At 36.3% G+C, this 12747-nt stretch overlaps 1 protein-coding gene and 1 pseudogene across 1 annotated transcript in view; one reads left to right on the top strand and one right to left on the bottom strand.

The window, feature by feature from the left end:
* Positions 1-12747, top strand: part of LOC100623332 (melanoma-associated antigen B16-like) — a 742359-nt gene that overhangs the window by 479245 nt on the left and 250367 nt on the right.
* LOC100522050 (large ribosomal subunit protein eL21 pseudogene) lies at positions 10233-10803 on the bottom strand (annotated as a pseudogene).

Consider the following 12747-nt stretch of genomic DNA (forward strand, 5'->3'; position numbering starts at 1 on the left):
GACACACAAAAAAAGACAACAGATCAGTCAAAGAACAATGTCCTCAAGCTACAGAACACCTGGGAAATAAAAGAAGAGTCATGAATCTGACGTGCAGTTAAACAGTGAAACCACTCCCACAGAGAACATGCCACAGAGAAAAGTAACTGAATTAATCCCCAGAGAGGCACAAAGAACACCTGGACCACCAGTTACTTAGGAAGAAGATATACAAGTGTAGGGGAAATTCTGTCTGCAGAAAATGATTTGTAATCTTATAGAAGTGACACGGCAAAATGAAGTCTAAATATCTACCAAGAAAAACATCCTGGCAAGGAAATACCAACTGATTTAAATAGAACGGATGCATAAATAAAACATGTTGGAAAGATGTTTATCAAACCTCTTGACAATAGCGTCTGTGTTTTGTTCATTTTAACACCTGAGACTGAGCATAGTGTCTGGCAGCAAAGATGCACATTGAGTTGTTGTTGGATGATAATAGTATTAAAATGATCAGTCTTGGTTGGTACAAGCACATGTGTGTGAGGAGTGGAGATGGAGAAAGAAAAGAGGGGTTCTGGCATTTTCATTTAATGAGGCTTGCTGGTTTTATTGGATGGATGGAAAGATGATGAGGATAAAGGGAAACTGATGAAAACGGGGTGGGGATTCTTATCTCCTACCTACCATGTTTACATAGAGGAGCCTGTTCACTTAGGAGAGAGAAAAGTATGCGGGGTGAGGGGGGACAGCTTAAGCCGCCTTCCTCTCTCATGATTCACCATGGGAGAAAAAACAATATATCTGATCAGTTTGAATTTGGGTGAAGGAATGGAACATAAGCAGGTGATCAGAGGCTTCTCTTTCTTTCCCAATAACTTTTTTTTTTTTTTTCTGGCTTCACCCCCAGCATATGGAAGTTCCTGGGCCAGGGATCTAACCCAGGATCCTTAACCTGCTATGCCACAAGTCTTACCCAATAACTTGAATCCAGAAGTCTATCCTTTCTCCTCCTTTTGCATGTGCAGGTTTTTTTTTTTTTTTTCCTGAAGGAAGTCTACAGTTGTCCACTTTGGTGTGAATACATTCAATTATGGTGGAAAGTATTAATAAGCCAGTTGTGTTCAAAGTTCCCAACCACTTTCCAATTCATCTTTATAAATAATTAGTTGACATTTTAATCTTCATCTGCCTTATTTCTACATCTACTTCTCGGTTGGTTTTACACTTGGATGAGATAAAGTTGTGATTAGTTAGTGATTAATGATCTCTCTCAACACCTAATCACAGTACAAGCCACAGAGTGAAGTATTTAAATTTTTACCATAGGGGCTTTAAGAGACTTTAAACAGTACAAAATTACATAGACACATTACTCTTTTGCACACTAATGTGCTGAGCACACTGAGTTAAGTTATACTCAAGAGAGACTATAGCTGGTTTGCCTCTGCATATACTAAAGAATGAAATCATCTTCAAAGTTGTGACCAAACTTGTCCTTTTATAAAAAAAATGGTTATTTTAGTTTCACCGTCTAAGTGAAAACATACAGTATTTGTCTTTGTCTGATTTCACTTAGCATTAATATTCTCCAGGTCCATCCATGTTGTTGCAAATCGCAAAATCTCATTTTTATGGCTAATATTCCATTGTGTATGTGTATATATATATATATATATGCATAAATAAAACATGTTGGAAAGATGTTTATCAAACCTCATACACACACACACACAAATATATGTATACACACACACACACATATACCATATCTTCTTTGATCTATTCACCTCTTGAAGGACACTTAGGTTGGTCCCATATCTTAGCTATAATAAATAATGCTACTGTGAACACTGTAGTACATATATCTTTTCTAATTATGTTTTTGTTTCTTTTGGAAATCTTCCCAGGAGCGTAATTCCTAAGTCATATGGTAATTGACCATAAGTGCATAGGTTTATTTCTGGACTCTGTACTCTGTTCCACTGATATATATCTCTGTTTTTGTGCAAGTAACATACTGTTTTGATGACTATAGTTTGTAGTAAATTCTGAAGTCAAAGTGTCTGATTCCTTTAGCTCTGTTCTTAAGACTGTTTTGGCTATTCAAGGTCATTTGTGTTTCCATACCAATTTTTAAATTTTTTGTTCTAGTTATGTGAAAAATGCCATTGGTATTTTGATAGGCTCTCCCCTGAAAATACAGATGGACCAGAAGGGTAGTATACTTAGTGAAATAAAGCAGACAGAGAAAGATAAATACTGTATGTTTCCACCTATATGTGGAATCTAAAAAAACATACAAACAAATATGACAAAACGGCAACAGTTTCATAGATACAGAGAACTAGTGGTTACCAGAGGGGAGAGCAGTGGGGAAAATTAGGTGGAGGGTATTATTAAGAGATACAGACTACCAGTTATAAAATAAATAATTTACAAGAATGTAATAGACAGCACAGGAAATATAATTTTTTTTTTTTTTTTTTTTTTTTTTTGCTTTTTAGCACTGCTTTCACAGCATTCGGAAGTTCCCAGGCTAGGGGTCGAGTTGGAGCTATAGCTGCTGGCCTATGACACAACCACAGCAACGTGGGATCCAAGCCATGTCTGCAAGCTACACTGCAGCTCATGTGGCAATGTCGGGTCCCCGACCCACTGAGTGAGGTCAGGGATCAAACCTGCATCCTCATGGATACTAGTCATTCTCGTTTCCACTCTGCCACAACAGGAACTCCCTATAGTCAATATTTTACAATTACTTTATATAGAGTGTAATCTATAAAAACATCAAATTACTATGTTGTATAGCTGAAACTAATGTATTATAAGTCATTTATACTTCAATTGAAAAAAAAAAAACAAACCAGTTTTAAAAAACAAAAAAAAAATGGTGATGAGGGAATGGTAAGCAGGGAGACTTAGAGAGAGTGCAGGCAAGTTGATTACCCTTAGAATAAAGGTAGGGAAAGAAGTCATGTTATTGTCACGTCCCTTTAAGGAACTCAGGCAAGGGAAAATCAGCTGCTTTGTCAGATATTCAGGTACCATGAATATAGAGAAAAACACCAAAATCAGGTGGGGACCGGTCAAATCTACTTGCTTATGGAAAGACATGCTTCAGGAGAACAAAAACTTTGACAAATTAAAGACTTTAGCTATAAAATAATGAGCTTGTTGAATTTGGTAGTACCAAGCAGAGAAAAAAATATTTGAGGGAATGATGGGTGAAGATAAGCCTGCACTCTTTTCATGTAGTTATTTTTAGAACTTAGTGTTACTTCTCATCATGAAAAGCAATGAAACAGTAAAATTAGGGCCATATCAAAACTTGTATTTCCTTTTTTTTCTTTTTTGTCTTTTTGCTATTTCTTGGGCTGCTCCTGTGGCATATGGAGGTTCCCAGGCTAGGGGTCCAATCGGAGCTGTATCCACCGGCCTACGCCAGAGCCACAGCAACGCAGGATCCGAGCCGCGTCTGCGACCTACACCACAGCTCACGGCAACGCCGGATCCTTAACCCACTGAGCAAGGGCAGGGACCGAACCCGCAACCTCATGGTTCCTAGTCGGATTCGTTAACCACTGCGCCACGACGGGAACTCCAAAACTTGTATTTTCAAAAGCTATTTGAGAGAGATTATTTTTCTATTTCGCTTTTCAAAATTTCCAATTTCTCCCGTTCATCTAGGAGAAATGGTATTTTTTTTTTTTGGTAGTAATTAAAAAAAATAACCAGTTTTATTGAGATTGTTGGGGAGGGGGTAATTTACCCCTCTCAAGTTATTATGGTTGGACCAGTAATAAAATTGACATAAGACAGATTTACAGGAGAAAAGAAACAAGTTTTAATTCATGCACACAGAGGTCCCATAAAAATTGGACTGAAGAAGTGGCCAAAGCAGTCAGCTTTTATACTTCCTAAACAGAGAAACAATAAATTTGTGAAGGATTGATAGTACACAGAAACTTAGGTTTTCAGTGCTCAATTAGTAAAGAATGTAAATAGAGTTTGGGTTTGGAGTAGTAAATTAAAGTAACGAGGTTTGTGTACGTAGGCTTCTCAGCTGAAATTCCCCATCTTTGGTGATAAGAGTGTCCTCCTACCTCCAGATGCAGGGAATGCATCTTTCACATGAGAGAGTTTACTTTCTACTTTCAGGGAGACTGAAGGAAGTGTCACAGTGTTCCACTTGTGATGGCCATTTCTTAAACAACTGTAATTCAAAATAGTAAATATACCATTGAAGTACATTTTGAGGTGGCTGACCCTGGGCCCTCACAGAACATAATTGACATACAGTACTGTGTAAGTTTAAGGTGCACAGTATAATGACTTAAATATATTATAAAATGATTATCACAGTAAGTTAACATCCATCACCTCATACAGTTATAATCCCCCCCCCCCTTTTTCTTTTTAGTGCCGCACCTGCGGCATATGGAGGTTCCCAGGCTAGGGGTCAAATCAGAGCTACAGCTGCCGGCCTGCACCACAGCCACAGCAACACCAGATCCCAGTCGCATGTGCGACCTACACCGCAGCTCACTACAATGCCAGATCCTTAACCCACTGAACGAGGCCAGGGTTTGAACCTGTGTCCTCGTGGGTGCTAGCCAGGTTCACTTCTGCCGAGCCACGACAGGAACTCCAATTTTTTTCCCTTTTGATGAAAACTTTTAGGGTCTACTACTCTCTTAACAACTTTCAAATATTTTAGGTAGTAAATTTTAATTCCTCTTATCAGATTTAATGTTAATTTAAAACATGGAAGTGTACAAAGCAGTAGTGAGACCATATTATTACAGCGGTTCCTATTACATTCATTCTACTTTCATTTATATATAGAATCAGGATAGCTTTCCCATAGAAATAAAGCCTTGAACACTTAACCCCAGTTAAGTGTCTACAATGAAACTTAATTAACCGTTAAACTTAACTGAGGTCTAACAGGATGACACAAAACAATCTTTTTACATCGGAATGAGACTGGTCATTCCTAGGGTACTATAAATATCATTTGTCTGCTTATTAAAATCTTGTTTGATTTTAATCATGAAATACTTAAATTTGTTTTAGCCCATAAAATTGGCAGTTAAGTGTTACACGTTTGAACTTAATCTGCTAATATCTGTCTCCCTGATTTGCCTGTTAATCAGTTTTTGCTGTTAAAGGAAGGCTTACCAGGTTCCATTTATTAGATATTATATTTCTAAAGTTTCTCTAATTTTACTAAAACAAGTTCTGAATTCAGGTTATAGCATTTCCAAGATAAGAGGGATTGGTTTCCATCTGCCCAGTTTTAATTTGAAGAAATAATTCCATAAATTAAAGAGTAATTGAGCAAGTTGGCAATAGAATAGCCTTTGCTTTCCATATGGGTATATTCTGATTAAATTTATGAATTTAAGCCCTAGGTGATTAATTTGACCCTGTTTGGACTTATTGAATTAAAATTTACTCAGATTTAAAGAAATAACATTATTAAAATTTAATCGTACAAACTAATAATAATGCCTCCTTTGGCAAAATGTGTATTACTAATGTTTGGTTGGTAAGTAAAAAGAATGTAATTTGTGTGAGATACCAAGCTTTTTTGTGTGTATTTCTAAGAACCTATGGGTGGATATAATAGCAGATATTCATTTCATAATTCTTTCTGCACTTTTAAGAAAAAAATAATTACTTTCGTTTATTTCAGTAAAGATGGGAGAATTACTCTGACAATTTTTTTCATTTATTTGCTTAATAAAATTTAATAGATCCTGAGCTCTACCATGTGTATTTTCAAGACTATTATTTGCAAGAAAAATGACCCACTAAAGTTTTGTGTCCTGGGAAACATCTCAGTCATGAGGAAACTGGGATTATTTGTCACCCTGTTCCTAGTACGGTACACTGGAGCTTAGAGAAGTTTTCTCATTTCAGTATGGGATGTGACATATTGACTAGGAACTGACTGGGGCTCTATCCTAACGAGTAGGGTTACCAGTCTGATGGTGGGAGTGAGATGGCAGTGTGTGAAGCCTCTACCGTTGTATCACCAGGCACAGAAAAATACTTCATGTATACTAAGCGCTTCCCTCTACCGTTGTATCACCAGGCACAGAAAAATACTTCATGTATACTAAGTTCTTAATAAGTATTTTTGGATAGATATATAGATAGATTTTTTGACTCCATAGTGCATAAAGTATGACAGACTGCTAAATGTCTCCTCAATATTTTTTTCCTTCTTTCTCCTTTTTTAATAATAGAAGGTCCCGCAGTTCTATCTGGGCATGCCAACAGACAGTATTTCACAGCCTCAAGTACGGCTAGGTGTGCCCATATGACTGAGTTCTGACCAATGATACCCAAGTAGAAATGCTGTTATGCATCTTCAGGTCATGACTTTAAAGGGAACCAGCTTGCTCCTCACTGCAGATGTGACTATATGATGGGTCATGCAGATGATAACATAGTAGGTGGTGGAGCAACAAGAGGAAAGGAACCTGTATCCCTGATAATCTCAAGAGGCAAAGGTACTCCCTAAACTACCTACAAGTCTAGGTGTTCATGTGAAAGAGAAATAAGCCTGTCTTATTCGTCACTGTTTTTTGGCCACTGTTAAAATAGCTGAAGTACATTCCTACTTAACACATGACATGACTTATTTGTTCTCTGTGTAAAAAATGTTCCTGCCTCTCAAAGTATTCATGGAAGCATGGAAGGTCACATGCCTAATTGTTTATGGTATAACATCATCTGAGTGGGATTGGATTGAGTTGCAGGGGAGGGAGTTATCCACATTACTTCAGCAATTTCTTGAATTGTTAAAACTGAAAATGTTAGTAAAATAATGGAAATAGTTATTATTATAAAATATTAAAACTACCCTCTCTCTCTTTTATAACTCCTTTGGCTATATCTCACTTATATTCTTTTATCATTGAAATACTTAGCTCCGAGACAGTTAATAAAACAGAGATGAAAGTAAAACAAAATAGATATAAATGAAGCAAATGAGGGAAGACATTTTTGTTCTTGCAAGGAATTGCATGTTCCATTTTGTGGTCAAATTGCTTTTTAAATAATATATAAACATAGATTTTTTTTTCCCCTGGAATTTAGTGAAATACTGCTATAGGAATTTCCCTTTGGTGTGGATTAGGCTTATTTCAATTTAGTTCATTTGGAAGTCACCTGAAAAATAAAGTTTGCATCATTGGAATTTGATTTTGCCAAATCATCATATTAAGTTTTTGAGAAGTCTTAAGACTAATTGTCAGAGAGATGTTCACTGACTGAAATTCAAATCAAGATGGTTTTGTTCTTCTGTACTTGTAGGCAGTTTCGGCCCTTATTAAATTCACTTTTGAACAAGTTTGGCCCAAACCCCTGAATCCTAAAGCTGAACTTGTTTTAAACAGACCTTTTACACTGATTATTATTATTAGCATCTATCTTTAGCTTAAAAACTAATATTGCTTGCTGAGCACTATATAGATCTCAGAAGGTTCATCACTCCGGATACCAGAGGGAGAAAGAGATTGCCTTGCTGAAATATTACCACTTTGACTTTTATTTACCTTTTTGCTGGTATTATGCTAAACACAAACATTATGATATTAAGCTTGCCTCTCTAGCAGGCATCAGATACATCTAACGTTAATGACTGCCACAAACATAAATCACTCTACTGCTATCAGGGTCAAAACATTTCATTACCAAACTGTTTATCTGAAAAGGGTGAAGTTCCCCAATCAACATATTGATATATATTCAAAAGTACAAAACTTACGAGAGCAATCAGTGGCTTCTTTAAAATGTTGTATCTTCTGTTTGGTTAGTAGTGTATTTTTTATTTCAAGTAAAAAAAATCTCATATTTGGAAAATAAATTATTTTGAGTGAAAATCAGATGCCAAATTTACAAGTAAAAAGCTATAATTTAAATGTAATGTGCTTTATACTTGATTATGAAAAATGTTTGGGCATTATATCCAATTTATGTACATTTTTCTCTTTAAATAAGAAGCATTTTATCCAAGCTTGTATTTCTAAAATTAAGGATGCAACACAGGGTCTCAATCATATTGCTTAAAATCAAAAGGAAATCAGGAAGGAAGAAATTAAAGTAGACAGGAAGTAGAAATTACAATTATTACAGATTTTCCTCTTTTCGCTGTTGACAAAATCATGATCTGTGTCTTACAAACCTGTTAATAACTTTAATTACTACCATTTGGAGGTGTGACAACTAAAGGAAGACAGCAAATGTAATGATTGAGCACTCATTAAGCACTACTCAAATGTTATGTAAGAAAAATAAATGGACAGTCAGCACTCAGTAACTCAAGCAAACTGATTTTAATCGTTTAAAAAGTATGCATGATTGTGATTCTTCTACCTTGAACATCTTCATTGCAGTTATCTGAACTCCTTTAATAAAACAGTGCCCAGTCAAAAAAATTCACCAGTGTGACTTCTATAGTATTCTCTGTCTGATTTCCTAGAGAGAAATATTTTCACTTAGACTCTTAGTTTATGTGGTCATACTACCAATATCAGAAAATAAACTGTTTAATATAAAACATCTATGGTATGTATTATCTTGTCATTTCTTGTGATATTTGTAATAAATAGCTGTTCTAAAAGTATGAGTACATAAATAAATAGGAACACATATATACATTTTGCCCCCTCAAAAAGGGATAAATGGGAGTTCCTGTTGTGGCTCAGCAAGTGAAAAATCTGACCCAGTGTCCAGGAGGATGCGGTTTTGATCCACTGGCCTCACTCAGTGGGTTAAGAATCCAGTGTTGACACAACCTACAGTGTTGGTCACAGGTGTGGCTCAGATCTGGCATTGCTATGACTGTGGTGTAGGCCTGCAGCTGCAGCTTTGATTCAGCCCCTAGCCTGGGAACCTCCATATGCCACAGGTGTAACCCTAAAAAGGAAAGAAAAAAGGGGGGGGATAACTGGTAACTGATAAAGAATATACGACAGAGGTGACTGCTAAATAATATACCAAAAGATACTACTACAATAAATATATCTGAAAGATATAGACTAAAGAAGACTAAATTAGTACATAGGAAATCTGTTCCAGAAATATAATTGTGTGACTAATTCAGGTGGTCACTGTGAACGCATGAATTTGCTCATTGTGGCAATAACAATCTCTATTTTTATAATTTGCATAATTTAGTGTGATACCATAACAAACCTCCTTTATACTTTTATGCTTTAAATATTTTCTTATTCAAATAGTTACTCAAACTGCTTATTCAAGTGTACCTTATTAATGTATATTTAAACAAATTTAATAAAATATTAAAATTTTTATTTTTTAATTTGCTTTTCCATTTATAAAATGAACACACTCTTATGTTTTTAATTGTGAAAAACAAATATAGTTATCTCAAAAATAAGCTTAAATATGAGGTTACTTTTTTTTTTTTTTTTTTGTCTTTTGTTCTTTTGTTGTTGTTGTTGCTGCTATTTCTTGGGCCGCTCCCGCGGCATATGGAGGTTCCCAGGCTAGGGGTTGAATCGGAGCTGTAGCCACCGGCCTACGTCAGAGCCACAGCAATGCGGGATCCGAGCCGCGTCTGCAACCTACACCACAGCTCACGGCAACGCCAGATCGTTAACCCACTGAGCAAGGGCAGGGACCGAACCCGCAACCTCATGGTTCCTAGTCGGATTCGTTAACCACTGCGCCACGACGGGAACTCCTGAGGTTACATTTTTATGGAATGTGTTGATATATTTTTTTTTTTTTTGAGCATGGAACACTTTTTTTATTTTTATTTATTTTCTTGTCTTTTTAGGGCCCTAAAAAGACCTGTGGCATATCGAGGTTCCCAGGCTATCTATGGGTCGAATCAGAGTAGTAACCACTGGCCTATGCCACGGCCACAGCAACGTGAAATCCGAGCCGCGTCTGCAACCTACACCACAGCTCATGGCAACACTGGATCCTTAACCCACTGAGCGAGACCAGGGGTCGAACCTGCGTTCTTGTGGTTACTAGTCAAATTCATTTCCGCTGAGCCATCATGGGAACTCCTGGAATGTGTTTTATATATTTCCATATAGATGGATAAGAAACTGTCAGTGGTCTTGAGAAATAAAAATGTAATTTATGTGTATGTATAGTAATTATACAAAGACATGGTATTAATAATTTCCTTGTGTCTTAGCTCTTAGATTATTCTGGGGCTATGTTAGAGTCCACATAAATAGGGATGCTTATGTTCCTCACACAAATATGTCACATATTATACTTTTTTTTAAAAAAAGAAAAGGGTTTTTATTTTCTTTACACTTATTATGCCACGAATTCATGGGATTGGGTTCCAACAGCTCAGGCTCCTTTCCCTTGGTTTTCCCGAGGGGTGCTTCTCTGAGTGGAGCAGGCTGGCTCTTGAGCTGAACCCAAGTACCTTTCTCTTTGGCTTCCTTCTTTTTCTGATCATTTTCCTTCACATGTTTCAGGAAGTTGCCTTGGCTCTTAGAGTGCTTAATATGCTCACTAGGCACATTAATGCTCTGGCAAGAATCTGGCCCTCAGCTTGTTTGTTTACAGCAGTGCCAGTAGCATGCTGGGTTACATTGTAGACTCTTCCGCTTTTGCCATGGAAACATTTGTGCGACATTCCTTTTTGAACAGTGCCTGTTCCCTGGATGTCTGCAATATTACCTTTCTTACTATAGATTTGTGTGTATGCAGCCAAAGGAACAAGTCCATGTTTTCTAAAAGGCCTAGAGTGCCCCTCCTCTTTCCCTTTGTGTTGGTCATTTTGGCGAATTACTGGAAGATGGCAGTGCCAGCAGAAAGGTTTTTATACTTTTATGAAGAGAGATGCACAGAAAATATAAATTCATTCTGTGGAAAAAGGGGAATCATAATACAGATAAGAGATTTTGAAATTTATACTACTATGTTTTTGTGGCATAAATAATCATATGTCCACCTAAACTATAAAATTGCTAAATGTGCTTAAATTTGTGTATTTGCGATATGTAGCACATTTATAATAAAATATCTAAAATTATATTCTAAAATTTACAGGACCTAGAATAAATATGTGAAATGAACAATGAAGATTCAGATTTAAGTTGAGAGGGTTAGAATGGCTGAAGAAAATGTATAAGCTTTTCTGATTATAATTAGCTTCACTGGCTTAAAGCATTAAATTGAAAATTAGTGTGAGGAAAGTTACAATTAGTATCATGTCACTGATCTTGTACTATAAGTCTTTAAGAAATTAGTGCCCTGACAATGGAAGCATCATTCACTCACAGTGGATTCATATTTCATTATATTTCCACTGTGACTGGGAATGGGGTCCTTTTCCACCTATCTCTCCCAGTGGACAGGAGAATGTAAGAATGCACAAAGAGGAAGGGTAATTCACAAAGCAAAACCAAAAAAGAACCTTGAATCCTGTATTTGAAGATAAAGTAGGTGACAGATACAGAAAAATAAATATATAAATAAAATATTAACAGGCCATCCAGTTGAAAAGGAAAGGCACACAGCTGATCTCCAGTGATCTACAAAGTAAATATTGGGGAATGGGCTCTACAGAATGTGCGTAACACAAATCTGTACAATTACATCATTGTGCTTCTTAAAGACATTTGTAGATAAATACTACTAGTATATCTTTCAAGTCTTTGATATAATGACTAATATCTCATACATAATCTATTTCCAAACACTGACCTTGCTATTTGGTTTTGCTACTATAATCCAGCATAGCCTCTATAAAGACCTCACATTTAGTTTAATAATCAAGTAATTACCATGTCTATATCACCTATATCTTTCTGGACCTTGTGCTGAAACTTTTATGTAAGAAGATGTGCAAGAAATTTATACTTTTGTGTTCTCGAGGGCCTTGATTTAGATGGAAATTTTCTGCTTTTCATTTTTAATTTGGGAAAAAGAAAACTGTCTGCAGAAGACAAAAGCAACATTACTGTTAAAATTGCAACAGAGCAGTAGCTGGGCTTTATTACCTCACTTTGATCAGATGACTTGGTATTACAGATTTTAAACTTCTTCTCTATGAAAACTATACAATCAATTATCTTTCTATAAATCAAAATGATATTTTTACATGTTTCTGAAACATCCTGAAGATAATTTAGTAGTTATGAAATATTTATATATGCTATATATATTTTTTAGTCCAAGAATAAGAGTACTGCAAGTTAAAAAAATGTGATACTATTGTCAAGGATACTGCTAGAAATGTGGGGTTTTCACTCAATTTGTTGAAATTAAAACTGTGTAAGGAATGGTTTTGGCATCCATCCATACTGGCTTTTAGAGAGTTTAAAGGAGTGCTGCTTCCACCATTCAAGTGAAAAAGAGCCAGAACAACTTTACATTACATGACATTTCTTAAACTCCCAGAAAGCTGAGGTCACTGGTTCCAAATTCAAGGAAAGACTGTGACTGCAGGGAGAGATAAGAGCTGAATATGCACTCACCTGAATATGCACTCTAGACAGAATCAGATAACAATAAGAAGAGTTCAGCTACAATCAAGGACAGTTGGTAATGGCCAAGGGTGGCTTGATGAGACAATATGAAACCCCTGAGGGCATTGGAAATTGGAGTCCATATAGCCTTGCTTGTCCTTTTTCAACAAATTCCAACAGGTACTTGGAGAAAAGACTGGATAGAACCCTGAGAAATATCCATTCCATTGCAGGCCTGAAAGGGAAGCAGCAGCCATATGGGAGGGGCAAGAAACTCTAC

Source organism: Sus scrofa, chromosome X, assembly GCF_054392235.1.
Source record: "Sus scrofa isolate SSC_HxYL_T2T_F1_AM1 chromosome X, Sscrofa_HxYL_maternal_Yorkshire_Landrace_v2.0, whole genome shotgun sequence".
Classification (NCBI taxonomy): domain Eukaryota; kingdom Metazoa; phylum Chordata; class Mammalia; order Artiodactyla; family Suidae; genus Sus; species Sus scrofa.